General features: G+C 34.7%; 2 pseudogenes; both read left to right on the top strand.

Annotated features, from left to right (window-relative positions):
- The first annotated feature begins 253 nt into the window (after window positions 1–253).
- LOC122212096 lies at window positions 254–1,761 on the top strand (annotated as a pseudogene).
- A 1,932-nt stretch (window positions 1,762–3,693) lies between these two features.
- LOC122211548 overlaps window positions 3,694–16,284 on the top strand; it is a 95,606-nt pseudogene continuing 83,015 nt past the window's right edge.

Below are 16,284 nucleotides of genomic sequence, written 5' to 3'. Positions count from 1 at the left end.
GTATGCTCAGAGAAGTCTCTCTCTTTGATAAAGGCATGTCCATAATGGAAATTATTTTACCAGTGTGAAGTAAGGGAAATACCCATTCCCCGCCCTCCAGGCCCCAGCCTTCCTGTGTCACCTAAGGTGGGGGAAAAAAAATGAAAGAAAGAAAGAAAGAAAGAAAGAAAGAAAGAAAGAAAGAAAGAAAGAAAGAAAGAAAGAAAGAAAAGAAAGAGAAAGAAAGAAGAAAAGAAAGAGAAAGAGAGAAAGAAAAAGGCTAAGTAGCACCTGTGAAGATCACAGTTCAGGGACATAGACATACCAGAAAATGACCCAATTTGATCTTACCACTAGAGAACATTTCTCTTGCCCCACATCTTACTGCCACATCAACAGGCTTCTATATGCTACCTGGGAATTGAGGCTGAAAAGAATTGTAAGACTCAGACCCTATTCAAAAAGGAGTCTCAAGGAAAATCCAAGACAACAGAGGAGACAAAAGCTGCAAAAGGAATTTTAGTTTCTGACATCTGCAGCTAGAGCAGATTTAAACACAACATAAGTCCTAGCCAAGTAAACATAAAACTAAATACCAAGAGCCTTTAGTCTTTAAACATAAAACCGAACACCAAGATTTACCACTGTTCCTAAAGTTAATATGGTTGGTTTTCAAAATTCATCATAAGAATACAGCATATCATTAGGAGTTATGCCAAGTGTGTGTGTGTGTGTGTGTGTGTGTGTGTGTGTGTGTGTGTGTGTGTGTTATTTACACCAGTAAATTAATAAATTGTGTTGTCTTGGCTTGCTGCAGAGGGCTACTCAACAGGCTCTCCAGCCAGCACCTTACACACTCCACTGGCTCCAAGGCCCTCAGTCTCTGCTCATCTCACTGTAGGCCATGCCAACATGAGCAGCAAAGAAGGATCAGGAGGTTCAGGAAAGGGAAGCATAACAGTTCCCCACATAACCAGAGAAGAGAAGGGAAGGATGTTCATTCACCTCCACCTATGATACTGGCCTTCAAATCATTTCAGCAGAAACTTGATGCAAAACATGACAAATAGGAGAGACTTGTGAAACTTTATGGAGATATAACTGTTAAACATAGAAGGACAATTTTTCATCTCCATTGGCTTACGAGTTCTCCCGATATGGAAGAAATACTGACTGACTCGGAAATTAAATTGGATGGTATTAGACAAAAGGTGTTACAAGTAGCTCAAGAGCTCTCAGGACAAGACATGCATCAAGTCCATAGAGCCGTTACTATAGGACTGAAGGAATATGTGGACATTATCTCTTTTCAACACCTCATCAGAACATGATCACTTACCAATATGGATGAAGTTAAATAATTGATATTTACCACAGAATAATATGGAAAAGAAAATGAGACCCCCTCCTTTGATGCACAGGATAAGCAGTTTGGGACTTGGAAACTAAAAATCACCCCTGTTGATTACCTTCTGGGAGTGGCTCATTTAACTGGAGAGTTGATGCAGATGTGTATTAACAGATGGGGAAACGGGGACATTGACACCCCCTTTTGAGGTGAGCCAGTTTTTACATCAGGTTTATGATGGGTTTTTATTCACTGGCAATATGGACCTTATGCAGTTTCTAAGAAGCTGTATACCTTGAGACAAAGTTTGGCCAAAGTGGATAATACTTGGTTATGCCTTTAAAGTCAGAGGTTCAGAAATTCCAGAACATATGCTGGCAGATGTCTTTTCAGTTAAAACAGAAATGATTGATCAAGATAAGGGCATTTCTTAGAATACCGTACTTCAGTTTTTATTCTCTTGAGAGATCAGTTTGTAAGACTATTATTTAGTATTTCACTTGAGTTTATTGTGGTTTTTATATAGAAATGTTAAAAATTAAAAAAAAAAAAGGGGGGGGGCGCCTGGGTGGCTCAGTCGGTTAAGTGGCCGACTTCGGCTCAGGTCATGATCTCATGGTCCATGGGTTCGAGCCCCGCGTCGCGCTCTGTGCTGACAGCTCAGAGCCTGGATCCTATTTCAGATTCTGTGTCTCCCTCTCTCTGATCCTCCCCTGTTCATGCTCTGTCTCTCCCTGTCTCAAAAATAAATAAAACGTTAAAAAAAAATTTAAAAAAATGTTTTCAGTTGTACTTGTTTTAAAATGTATATAAGCAGTGCATAAAATTATCAAAACAAATAATTTCTTATGTCTTATAAAAGTTTGCATGCAAATGTTTGCACCTATGCCTATCTGAATTTTTGGTGGCTACACTTCGTTGTTTATCTTAGGAATGTGAACATGCTTCAGAGAGCACTTTCTGCTATACCTATTTTAATTCATATTGTGTGAATTTTGGAGTGTTAATATTTAGTGGAAGTCATTTATGATTTAACTTAGTGATTTTGTTATATGTAGAAAAAAGATTTCTTACTTGTACATCTGGACTTGACTTTCCTGTTTAAATTTCTTGGTAATATTTTGCCAAGTCTCCAAAATAGGTTTATTCCACAGAACAATAATTAAAAATATATATATCAGGTTATCAGTGTACTTAATTTTCTGAGGTATTATAGTGAGAATTCCTATTATATTCTTGCCAGTGTTCAGGCAATTTTGAATCCATTTGAAACAACCTTCCAGAAAAATCGACAGATACCCTGATTTTAGTTTTTACATTTAATTTTTATCCTTTATCACAGAAAGTCTGATAGCGAATTGGAGCTAATATTTTCACTGGTATTTAAGTTTAATTATGTACTTGTACATACATCTGAGAAAGCTTTTAGTAATGGTTATTAGCAGTTCTTTTGTTGTCATTATATTACATTTGGCATGTTTCTTGTAAATGCATTTATAACAAATTACATTTAAATAATTATAATGAAGTTTGAAATTTTCCAAATACTAAGTTAATTCAAACCTTTATAGTTGTCAGATTGTGTTATTTGATAGTAAAAAAGTTGCCACAGAAAATTTATCATGTACATCTCAGCAAAAAGACAGTTGTCAACAGAGTTGGGAATAGCAATGATAGTCTCTAGTAATGTTTAGAATTGGAGTTTGCCTATGAAATTCGTTATAGATTCTTCCCTGTGATATGAAACTGACTTGAGCATAATGCTATTGGCTGACAACCAGACATTTCCTTTTGGTTTTGTGAATTTTGGGAATCTATGTACTGGATTTTATTTTTGGAAAGATTAGCTGCTCTGTTTGCAAGAACCTGATCCTTTGAAAGTGAAATTTTCAAAAAAAAAGTCATATAAAGGAAAATAAAATATACATATGCATAATAAATTAGGTTGGTTGGTTAAATTTGGAGGTGAGCCTTTTGGGAAATCATGAGGGTGGAGATTTCATGAATGAGATTAGTGTCCTCTAAAAGTGATTCCAGAGAGCTCCCTTGTCTCTTCTGCTAGGTGAGGATACAGCAAGAATGCAGCCTTTTATGAATCAGGATATGGCCCTCACCATACACTGAGTATATGGGCAACTTGGATTTTGACTTCCATTTTCTAGAAATTTAAGATATAAATATTTTTTAAACCATACAGTCTATAGAATTTTGTTACAGCAACCCAAATGGACTAAAACAGAAATTGGGTCTAAGAAGTGAGGTGCTTCTGTAACCAATACTTAAAAATATGAAAGCAGCTTTGATCCTGGAGAATGAGTAGAGCCTGGAAGAGTGTTGAAGTGATGATAAAAAATGCCTATAGTGCCATGGGCATACCTTTGAAGGTGATTCTCTTACAGCTCAGAAAGAAAAGAGCTATAGATAAAGCATTAAACATGAACAATATTCATGTAATCCTGAACAGAATGTTGGTAAATATAAGAGCAGTAAGGGCCATTCTGGTGAGGTCTGATAGAACTGAGGAACATGTTATTGAAACAGAAGGTAAGGAAAACCTTGTTATAAAGCATCTGAAGCTTTAATTGTGTTAGTGTTCTATTGTTTTGTGGAAGGTAGAACTTGTGAGTAATGAAGTGGATAGTTATTTGAAGCTATTTTTAAGCAAAACGTTGAAGGTTCTGACTGCTTATAGTAAACTATGTGAAGGGAGAAATGACTTAAAGATGGAATTAAGAAAAAAAGGAAGTAGAACTTAAAACTTAGGAAAATTCTTAGCCTATCCATATTACAAAATATGAGAACACTAAGGGCTGTGGCCAATTGGCCATTTGAGAAGATTTGTGTGGGTCAGCCATCACACCAGAAACCAAGAGCTATTGTTCAGGACCATGGAAGGATGACTCCAAAGGCAATTCAGAGATCATCAGGTCTGTTTTACTAATCACAGGCCCAAAATGTAAGGACCTGGGAGGAAGTGTGGTTTCAAAGGAGGACCTGTGCCTTTGTGACCCACTGTTCACACAGTGCCAGGTGCCACCTAACCTTGCAGGCTCCCTTCACACTCTGGCACCAGGCTCCTTCACTGTCCCAGGTATGGTTTTGGTAGGCTCTAGTGCAATGATAGCCTCCACTCAGGAGTGCACAGGAAGCAAATTCAGTAGCTTCCTCTAGCCACAGTCCTCACCAGCAAGCAGTGTGTAAAAGCCCAAGTGGACATGTCTACCTTTACCTGGATTTTAAAGGATGGAGCCACCAGTCAGACTGGTAGGACCCAGGTAGAGAGCCACTACAGGGCTCTCCCCCTGAGCCCAGGGAGTGACATTGCCACCCCAGGAGACTATGAAGACTGAGCAGTTAGCCAAAGGTTATCATTCTTGAGTTTTAAGGTTTATTGTTATTTTTCAGCATTAGGTTTGAGACTTACTTAGAACCTGTTACCTCTTTCTTCAATTTTTTTACTCCCTCTTGGAATGGAAATGTTTATCTTACGTATGTCCCACCATTATATTTTGGAAGCTTGTAATTTGTTTGGCTTTACAAGGTTCACATCTGGATAGCAATTTGCCTCAGGATGAATTATATACACAGTCTCACCTGTATCTGATTTTGATGAGATTTTATACTTTAGACTTTTGAGTTGATGCTGGGATGAGTTAAAACTTTTGGTGTTATTGAGATGGAATGGACTTATTTTGCATGTGACAAGGACATGAGTTTTGGGGAGCCAGGGCAGAATTATAAAGACTGTGGTCCCCTAAAATTCATATGTTGAAACCTAATCCCCAGTGTGATGATATTTGGAGGTAGGGACCTTGGGAGGTGATCAGATCATGAGGGCAGAATCCTCATAAATGGATTAGTACTCTTATAAAAGACCCCAGAGAACTCCCTTGTACCTTCTACCATGTGAAGACACCATGAGAAGAAGGCCACTTATGAACCAGAAAGCAGACCCTTCCCAGACATGAATCTGTCTGCAACTTGATCTTGGACTTGTAACCTTCAGAATTGTAAGATATAAGAGTTTTTTGTTTAAGCTACCCAGTGTTTGATATTTTTGTTCTAACAGCCCAAATGGACTGAGATAGTATTCTATCACTCATTCATCCCATCAGTTCACCTAAAAGCAGCACAAAACATCAGTACTTCCTTCTTCCCACCAGGATCCCAAAGCATACACCTATGCTACCTTTATTTTCTATAAAGAAAATAGAACAAGTGTGCCTAGTTGGCTCAGTCGGTAGAGCATGAGACTCTTGATCTCAGGGTTTTGAGATTGAGTCCCACATTGAGCATAGAGCTCACTTTTAAAAAAATGAACAAAAACAAATCATTGCATATAAAAATTAAAAAAAACAAAAGCACAAAATATGCCACTTAAAAACATAACCAAATTGACATTTAACATTTAATCAACTTAGGTCAACTTAAACCAACTTTAAATCTTCACTTTTTTCATCAGAATATTTTCTCTGTCTCTTTCTGTTTCTTTCCTTCTTTCTGTTTCACTCTCTCATTCTGAATTTGCTCCTCTCTCCTGTTCTCTTAATTCTGTATATACTAGAAAAATTTTAATAGGACAGTAAGAAACTATGTACTTAAAAAATCTACAATTGTGGTTTTATTGTCCAGGAAGTTTATACCATCTGTTATTGGTTTTAAGGGTGTATTGCTTTACTTATTTAGATATTTGGACAGAAATATAGGTAAAAAAGAGATATTTTGCTGTGAAGGGATTAATGAGGAATATGTTCTATCTGGAAACAATCTGTGTCAACTACCCTGGTGAAGGAATTTCACAAAATTTATTAATAAATGAATAATCTCTGGGTTATACTGAGAAATTGAGAGTTAGCCGAATTACCTTTTGAACACAAAATGTTAGAAAAAGTTATAAATCATATAAGTCAGCATTATTGGATCTCTGAGAAACTGTATTAAATCAAGGTTACATATATTAAACATAAAGCATATCCATAACTTATTTATTACAAACCATACATTTCTATTTGTTCACATCAGTGAAATATAGATGAGATGGTGAAATGAATTAGTTATGAATCACTTCCCATTGAATGAATGCTAATGTTAAAGTTATTGATTTTTCCATGATTTTTTCCCTTCAAATTCTGGAGAACATGTCCTTTAATTTCAGTTCAGCCTTGTTATTATATTATAGTCTTTGAATGTATATTTGCATTATTAGGTATTCCAGTCTATTAGACACTTTTTAAATACACTCTGAATACCCATTCTCATCTTTAGCTCTGACGACCTACTTTTTTTCTTTTACTTTTTTTTTTTTTTTTTTTTTTTTTTTAATTTTTTTTTTCAACGTTTTTTTATTTATTTTTGGGACAGAGAGAGACACAGCATGAGCGGGGGAGGGGCAGAGAGAGAGGGAGACACAGAATCGGAAACAGGCTCCAGGCTCCGAGCCATCAGCCCAGAGCCTGACGCGGGGCTCGAACTCACGGACTCACGGACCGCAAGATCGTGACCTGGCTGAAGTCGGACGCTTAACCGACTGCGCCACCCAGGCGCCCCTTCTTTTACTTTTTAAAGTAAAGCTTAACAGTTTAAAAATCAAAGATCACAGTATATGAAAACTAATACCCTCTGGCCATTCATTAAGAAACCTTAACAAACTAAGAAGGCAAGACGAAAGGGAAGGTCATTCTAAAAATCACATGAAGTTATGATTAACTTTTCCTTTTAAAAATCTGACAAAATATGAAAATATTCTGTATGACGACAATGGGAAGCTACAAAGACAGTGAAAATTTGGGGGGTTGTAATCTTAGATTGGAGGAAAGTACAAAGTTATGACATGGGTGTTTGGGGCCTCTTTTTCTTTTGAAATGATTGCTGATTCAGAAAGGGAAACCGGTGGCAGTAGGCTGAAGAGCTGAGCAAAGATTTTGCAGTTTCATGGGAGTTTGAGAGCCCACTTGAAATGAAGACTGTAAATTTCCCAAGCTATTGATTGAGAATCTGAAAGATCCACATTGGAATGAAAGGTGAAGCATAAATAGATCACTCAGTCACAAAAGGCTAAAGCCTGGTTTCACGTGATCATAGTCTCCATGTGGGAAAAGTGATACGGGATTGCTTGTAGGCAGAGAATAGCAGCCTGCCCCAAGGAACCATAAATATTCCCTGAAGGACAATGACAGCAAAAATCTCATATATACATATGTCTACAAGTCAGTGTAAAAAAAAAAAACAGAAAAACAATTTTATCAGAACACAGAACTTTTTTAAAAAGAAAAATTCAAAATATAAAGTGACCAGAGATATTTTAAAGGGATTTTTAAACACGGACTTCAAATTAACTATGATAAATAAATCTAAGGATGTAAGAACAAGGAAAATATTGGCAGACATTATAAAGATGAAGCAAATAAGAATTTTAAAAACATCAAATAAACTATGAGTGTGATAGATTTAATGGCAAATAAGAGATAATGAACTGAAAAATAGATTGAGAAATACTCAGACTGAATAATAGAGAGACAATGTGTAAAATACAGAAGAGATCATATGAGATACATAGAACAGAGTGAAAAGACTAACAAAAATATAAATATTGTTGCACAAGAGAAGAGTTATAATAGGATACAATCGGTCATTGTAGAGATACTGATGAAGAAATTTCCAAAGTGGGTGGTAGAAATCAACTCACATATTAAGCCAGATACACATAAAGAATGCCACACTTAAGCTCCTAAAAGAAAAACTCCCAAAAATTAATATATGAATAGGCCTAAGTCTTTGATACTGTTTTTTTTTCTTTTGTATTTGCCCTGTATTTTCTTTCTTTCTTTATTGCTGCCTTTTTTGTGTGTTAATTATTTTTTAATTATATTTTTAAAAATATTCTTTAGGATGTTTTTATAAGACTTTACATATACATTCTTGCTTTGCTATAGAATTCCATGAGCTGGGGCACCTGGGTGGCTCAGTTGGTTAAGCTTCTGACTCTCAGTTTCAGCTCAGGTCATGATCTTGTGCTTTGTGGGTTCAAATCCCACATCGGGCTCTGTGCTGATGGCGTGGATTCTCTCTCTCTCCCTCTCTGCCCCTCCCCAACTTGGGCGCATGTACTCTCTCTCTCTTTCTCTCAAAATAAATAAATAAAAATAAATAAAAAGAATTCTATGAGCTAACTTTATGCCATTTTTACATATAAGATAGAAGTCTTATGAGAATTATATGTTTGTGAATGCTAGTCTGTTATCTTTACTGCTGTTGACCTTTATTTTACTTACCATATTATTCATCCCATAATATAGGTGTTTTGTGGCAAATACACAATGAATTATTAGTTAATTCCTCGCTATTCTGTATGTAGGAGTTAAATAAATCCCCAATGGGGAATAATAGATATATATCCAAAGAAGAAAGGAGTCTATTTTTAAAAGAGTTTAATCTGGCCAACTTGATAATAGGAAAACAAACTTCACAGAATAATTTTACTATTTTTGTTTAAATATTCAACTATGTTTTTAAGAAATTCAAAAATGAGAAAAACAGGTTTTACATTTATAACATATTTGCTTCTTCTTATGCATTTCATTCCTTTGTGTTTATTTCTATACTGAAAATTTTTCTTTTCACTCACTATATTCATCTGTTTTCCAAGAGCCAAATAACATTTTGTTAAAGATCCTAAAACTAAGTACTTTTGCTTGTAGCCATATAGCGTACATCACAATTCTTCAGCTTTGCTGTTGTTTGACAGTTGCATCACTAAACAGTATGTAAGTGATGAGGTTTAGCTGTTACCTTTTGCAACTTTATTTGTAAAATTAGGTGGCCAGTTTGTGGGCTACAATTTCCTGCCCCTAATCTTTTACATTACATCTTTGAACATATTTGTAATAATGCTTTTAATGTTTGCATCTGCCAGTGCTGAAATCCATGCCATATCTGGATCTATTTCTGTTGACTATTATTATTTTCCTGCTGCTGGGTCATATAATTAAGCTTCACACATATATACACGTACATATATATGTATATATGTGCGTGTATACACACACACACACACACACACACACACATACACACACATATATATAAACGTTTTATGTTGGTTATTGTAGATAGAATTGCTGTTGAAGGTTGAAGTTTTATTGTCTTTCATTATAGAGTGTTGAATTTTATTTTGGAAGGCAAGTAATTTGCTGGCAAGTGAACTTGATTCTCTTAAGGCTTATATTTGTCAGTGAGACATTAGAGAAACCTGACTGACTCTAGGTCAGGGTAGTTCTACTGCTAATGAAGCCCTTTTAGGAAACTCAGTTGAATGTTTGGTCGGTTTAATTTAGTTTTTTTGTTTCTGTTTTGTTTTGTTTTTTAATACTTCCTTTTTTTGATGAGATAAACATGTATTTATTAAAATATTTTTCACCAAGAGACTGTTAAATTTTATACTTTAAAACCCAGACCACTACTGAAAGAGAGAATGGGGGAGGCTACAAAAACTGTGTGGCATTGACCAAAGGACCAGGACAGACAAGGCCTAGGCAGGGCAGCCCCAGGGGATTAGGGTATCTCCTCTTCTGAGGGCATGAGAAGCGTCAGGTTGGAAACCCAGAGCACCCCAATCCCCTGGCATGACCCAGTGCACAAGCCTCTCTAAGAGGGAACATAGCCAGAAGAGGAACCCTCAGTATGTGTGTTCATCACACAGCTGGTTGTGTATTCTGCTCAGTCAACTCCTCATTGCTGAGGCTGCACACTGTGGCCACTCTGTGAGAATGAAGTTTCCTTTACACCAATTTTTAAACCCATAAAACTTCAGAAAAACAGGAGGTAGCCAGCCAGCAGACCATCATTCATCAATTATTTCTCTTGAACATAAAATTATATGACTCGACATTTCCAACCTTCCTAAACTGTGTTTAAATCCCAGCACACTAATGCACTATGAAAATGTTACTTGTGGTAAGCTGCTTAAGTTTTCCAAGCTATTTAAGTTTTCTGATATATTAAATAGCTTATAGAGGAGCACCATAGGCTGTTGTGAGAATTAAATTAGATAATTCATGTACAGTTCCTTACACTGAAAAATAACAAAAAAAATTAAAAATGTTAACCACTATTACTTAAACTTATGTCATTATTTTTATTATGCCTTTACTGTTACTTGTCTTTTATCTCTGACATCGAAAAATATAGTACTATATTAACTTAAGAATGCCTCAGAATCTATTTGGCATGGAGATAGGGTGAGAAGAGAACTGTGGCTGGGAAAGACTTTCAGACCTGTCTTCCCTTGAAAAGCTTGATAGTTAAATACATATTTAAAATGGGAGATTTTATTTCATGTCACAAAAAATGCCATCTTTGTTCTTCTATATCAACTTCCTCTTTGTCTACTGTAAGTTTAACTTTAGAAATGTGGGTTTATCTATAAATTAGAATGCTAGGTTCCCCTCTTTAACTTGGAATGACTATATTAACATGATTAATATTGTAATGCCTTAGGCAAACATCACCATTCTCTTCTTTTTCATTTGCTCTAAAATTTATTGATCTACAGTGACCAAAAACTGACTGCATATTATCATTCTCTTTGTAATATTTTCCACAAGGATGGAAACCATATCAAGTAACCTTCCATACTTACAAGCTTTTCAAACCCTTACTAAGTATAAATGGTTAATTAATTCCATAAAACATAACAACGTGTTTTACAACAGAAGACAGCTCTAACACTGAATAAAAATCATGAGAACAATATAGAATAATTCGCACAATCAAGAAATGCCTCAGTCAAAACACATGTAAATTAGCTTGTAAACAGACTCACACAAATAAACACTTCTTTTACTTAGTAGACAACTTAATTTAAGTCTGTACTTCTATGACAAAATCATATTTTATCACAAATATGAGTTTGTGAATAATCCAAGAAGCTTGTTCTGAGAGTTTTGAGATAGTCTACTATACTCTAATTTGAATGAAAAAACTTCATGTAAAATCAAGCAAAAGCTCATGATGGATTAATTGACCTTTAAACCATACATGCATAAGCTTGGAGTTAAAATAATTCTCAACCTGGAATATCATGCTGGGATATAAGAATATTCAGCTTCACAGATAATAAGAATTCAAATCTTTAATATAAATTCAGATCAGATAATTCAGATCTGATTCATGTGAACTGAATTTATTAGATAATTACATTTTCATTCAGTTATATACTTGAGTGAAAATATCTAATTCTGTGTTTTTTATAGCATCAATATTCAGTCATTTATACACCCTCTCCCTACATATAATATGACATACATATTTATATCCATATTATACATTATATTATATTCACATCTAGTAGATATATTTATAGGTATATAATAAATATATAATATGTAACATCATTACATACCTATATTCACCTTATACATTATATAATATACATGTCTTTATTAGCTACATAAAGTAATACATCTAGTAGATGTATTGATGTCTAACATATATAAATATAGAGATGGAGGGAAATAATTTAATATTGTTCAAAGTAAAGACAGTTCAGGTAAACTATATTTCCACACAGCATTATACAGATGGTTATAATCTAATACAGGCTTTTTTATTTTTTATTTTTTTTTAATGTTTATTTTTGAGACAGAGAGAGACAGAGCATGAACAGGGGAGGGTCAGAGAGAGAGGGAGACAGAATCTGAAGCAGGCTCCAGACTCTGAGCTGTCAGCACAGAGCCCGACGTGGGGCTCGAACTCACAGACCATGAGATCATGACCTGAGCAGAAGTCAGACACTCAACTGACTGAGCCAGCCAGGTGCCCCTAATACAGGCTTTTTTAAACTTTTGCTTTTTATAGATTTATCATTTAACCTAAAATTCATTTCTTTGGAATAATATTAATTACTACTATTGCTTTTAATAAATAGTTGGAGAATCACTGTAAGAACTTAAAGAAACATCAATAATTTCTTCCTAAAAAAGTAAATAAAACATTTTATGGGCAAGAATCAATACTGTTTCCCAGATCTAGATTATTTCCATGCTCTATAAACTCTGAGCATACCATAATAGAGAAGATTGATAAAAAGTTTTTAGTCTTCTTTTCATAAAACATCATAAGCAAAATTAAACAATATACAGTAAACTCTGAATCAGCATTTATAAAATAACGGACAGAACAAAGTGTTAATGTCAATATATAAATAGAAATCTTATTAACCTCTTTGAACAGTTAAGGGATAAGTGTATGAGGTTTAGATTGAATTTAGAAAAGAATATACCTGGGGGGCGCCTGGGTGGCTCAGTCAGTTGAACATCTGACTTCGGCTCAGGTCATGATCTCGTGGTTCCTGAGTTCAAGCCCCGTGTCGGGATCTGTGCTGACAGCATACAGCCTGGAGCCTGCTTTGGATTCTGTGTCCCCCTCTCTCTCTGCTCCTACCCCACTCATGCTCTGTCTCTCTCTCTCTCTCCTTCAAAAATAAATTAAAAAAACATTTAAAGAAATTTAGAAAAGAATATACCTGGGGTGCCTGGGTGGCTCAGTCAGTTAAGCAACTTCAGCTCATGTCACAATCTCATGGTTGGTGAGTTCGAGCCCTGTGTCGGGCTCTGTGCTGACAGCCCAGAGCCTGGAGCCTGCTTCAGATTCTGTGTGTTCTCTCTCTGCCCCTCCCCTGCTCATGTTCTGTCTGTCTGTCTCACTCACTCTCTCAAAAATAAATAATAAACATTAAAAAAAAATTTAAAGAAAAAAAGAAAAGACTATACCCAGAGAGAAATCATATAAAAGTTACAGAGATAAATTATCTGAAAAATAAAATTACAAACTGACATCTTACTTTTACTATATAAATATTTAAAATTATAGCAAATAATAGTGTGGAGAAATGGCTACCTTTATAATATCCTAGTTCTAAATTGTTACATGTTCTTTGGACAATTGTCAATGTTTATCAAAAGTCTATAGGGGTGCCTAGGTGGCTCAGTCAGTTAAGCCTCCAACTATTTCTGCTCAGGTCATGATGTCACAGTTGTGAGATCGAGCCCTGCATTTGGCTTGTGCTGGGTGTGGAGCCTCCTTAAGATTCTCGCTCTCCCTCTTCTCCTCCCCCGTGTGCTCTCTGTCTCTCAAAAACAAGTCTTCAACTAATCAGATCCTGTTGTATATCTTAAAATATATTTCAAAGGCATAATTTAAGAGAAATTTACATATGAGAATGATATTGTAATGTTATTACAGTTTTATACAGTTAATTTTAAATAATCTGAGAATCAGAAAGCTAAACTAATTTGCTATATACTCAATAAAGTCAAGAACATAATTTAAACCCAAATTTCTTTATCTCTCACTAGCCATTTTTCATTTCATCACAATATAATAGTAATACATTGATTAGATACTTTCTAATAATTATATGTGATACATACAGTGCAACCTCTATGGCAAAGATGACTAGATAATAATTTGAGAAAATTCTGATAGTATATTATTCTTATAAACTTACAAAAACATCTTAAATTGAATATATTGCATAACTTTATATAATATTTTTAATTAATGGCAATGTTGTAACACATGTCTGTTGTGCATGTGTGTGTGTGTGTGTGTGTGTGTGTGTGTGTGTGTGTGGAGAGATAATGAGAGAGAGAGAGAGAGAGAGTTATCAGTGAATTAAAATCACATCTCTGCCCTTTGTGGAACTTAATATTCTTGTGGGAAATATAGACATTTATAGAAACTAATATTTGGGATATTCACTTTTACATTCAGTTAAGTAACTTAATTGTATAAGTGATGGGCAGAAATAAAACAAAATAATGGGAAAAGAATAATGGCCTAAGAAGTTGGCATTTTCTGTAGAGTGGTCCAAAAAGATCTTTGGGATAAGAATTGCTTAGGATGATTATGGTGGTCTGGGTGAAAATGGTAGTCTGAAAATGCCTTTGTGAATTTGAAGAAGTGAAACAATGTCAAGAAATTATCTGGGGAATATCATTCCAGGAAGAAGAAAGAACAGGTTCAGAGGTCCTGTGACTAAAGTCTGATTGATATGTTCAAACATTGGTAAGAGGCAATAGTGCCTGGAGGGGAAGGCATGAAAGAACAAAACAGAAGCCCTATATGAGGCAGGGTTATGTAGGGCTTTGTGGGTCATTTGTGTGAATGTAGAATTTACTTTGAAATAAGGTATGTTTAATGGGTCTTGAACAAAAAGTGTCATGTTCTGATACTTATAGATATAGATATAGATATAGATATAGATATAGATATAGATATAGATATGGATAGACATAGTCTTGGCTCTCAACATTTAAATCAATCATGATATTAATAATTAATTTATACCAAAACCCTTCTGATATTCATGCCAAAGTATTTTATACAATAAAATTACATACACTTTGAAAGTAGAATTTATTTTACTAATTTCACAGATGAACTCAGATTTGTGAGTAAACAGAATAAATTTTTTTCTCTTTAATTAGTTTCTCCTGCTTTTCAAGTTATGTGTATTTGTAAATTCCACTTAGCATTATAAACATACTACTAATACTCATGGATATAGCTTCAGACTACAAATATGAAATGCCTCATATCTAGAATTATTATATTTTGAATATGAAGAAACATGGATTGTGACATGAGAAACAAAACAATTTTAATAATCTGTCATTTTTTAAGTTTTATTTTTTATCTTACATTTTGAATTGCTCACTTAGTATTCTCTTTTTCAATGTGGATATTTTCATTGTTGTTGTGGGTCATTAATTAATATGTTCTTTACATTTTTTATCTTTCCTTAATAAGGTTTAAGTTTTAAAATTAAGGTTTTCTTTCATAGAGAAGTTTCAGTTTTAGAAAGAAAAGTGAGTGGTAAGTACAGAGTTCTCATGCACCTCCTCTGCCCACACATAGTTTTCCCTATTAATTGTCGCTTGCATTAGTGTTATATGCTCGTTACAGTTGATAAGCCAATATTGACATTATTTTAACCCAAGTCTATAGGTTACATTAGGGTACACTGTTTCTGTTGTATGTTCTAAGGGTTTTGACAAATATATAATAGCATGTATCCAGTATTTCAATACGATACAGAATAGTGTCATTACCCTGAAAGTCTCTTTTGTTCCATCTATTCATTCCTCTCCTTTTCTTTTCTCTGTCCTTTCTCTGTTCCCACAACTGGTGATCTTTTTACTGTTTCCATAATTTTGCCTTTTCCAGAATATCGTAGAGTTGGAATCATTCCATAGAGTTGGAATCACATAAGTGTGAGTCTTATCCAGTTGGCTTCTTTCACTTAGCAATATGCACTTGAGTTTCCTCCATTACTTTTCATGGCTTAAAAGCTCATTTCTTTTTTATCACTGAATAATACCCCTTTGTATGGATGGATGTACCACAGGTTATCTGTTCACCTATTGAAGGGCATAGTGATTGCTTGCAAGTTTTGAATAAAGATTCTATAAACATCCATGTGCAGGGTTTTGTGTAGACATAAGTTTTCACCTCCTTTGATTAAGTACTAGGGATCACAATTGCTTGATCATATGGTAAGAATATATTTAGTTTTGTAAGAAACAACCAAACTGTCATCCATATTGGTTGTGCCATTTGCATTCCCACCAGCAGTTAAGGAGAGTTCCTGTTGCTCCACATCAACACTGACTTGTTAGTGTTTTAAATTAGCCATTCTAACAGTTGTATGGTGGTCTCTCATTGTTGTTTTAACAAGCAATAATCCAATGCATATTATTCATCATACTTTTGAAAGATTAATGCACACACTGTTCTATAATTTAGCGATATAGAACTTCACCAGAATGTCGCTACTCATTTTGGTGGGGACAGGAATATCAAGAAACAAGTAAATAACTAGTATAAGGTGATTTATATTTTCTAATATAGCTAATATATCTAAGATAACATCTGAAATAACCTAAATAATGATAAAT

Source organism: Panthera leo, chromosome F3, assembly GCF_018350215.1.
Source record: "Panthera leo isolate Ple1 chromosome F3, P.leo_Ple1_pat1.1, whole genome shotgun sequence".
Lineage (NCBI taxonomy): Eukaryota > Metazoa > Chordata > Mammalia > Carnivora > Felidae > Panthera > Panthera leo.
This window is presented reverse-complemented; position numbering and strand designations above follow the sequence as displayed.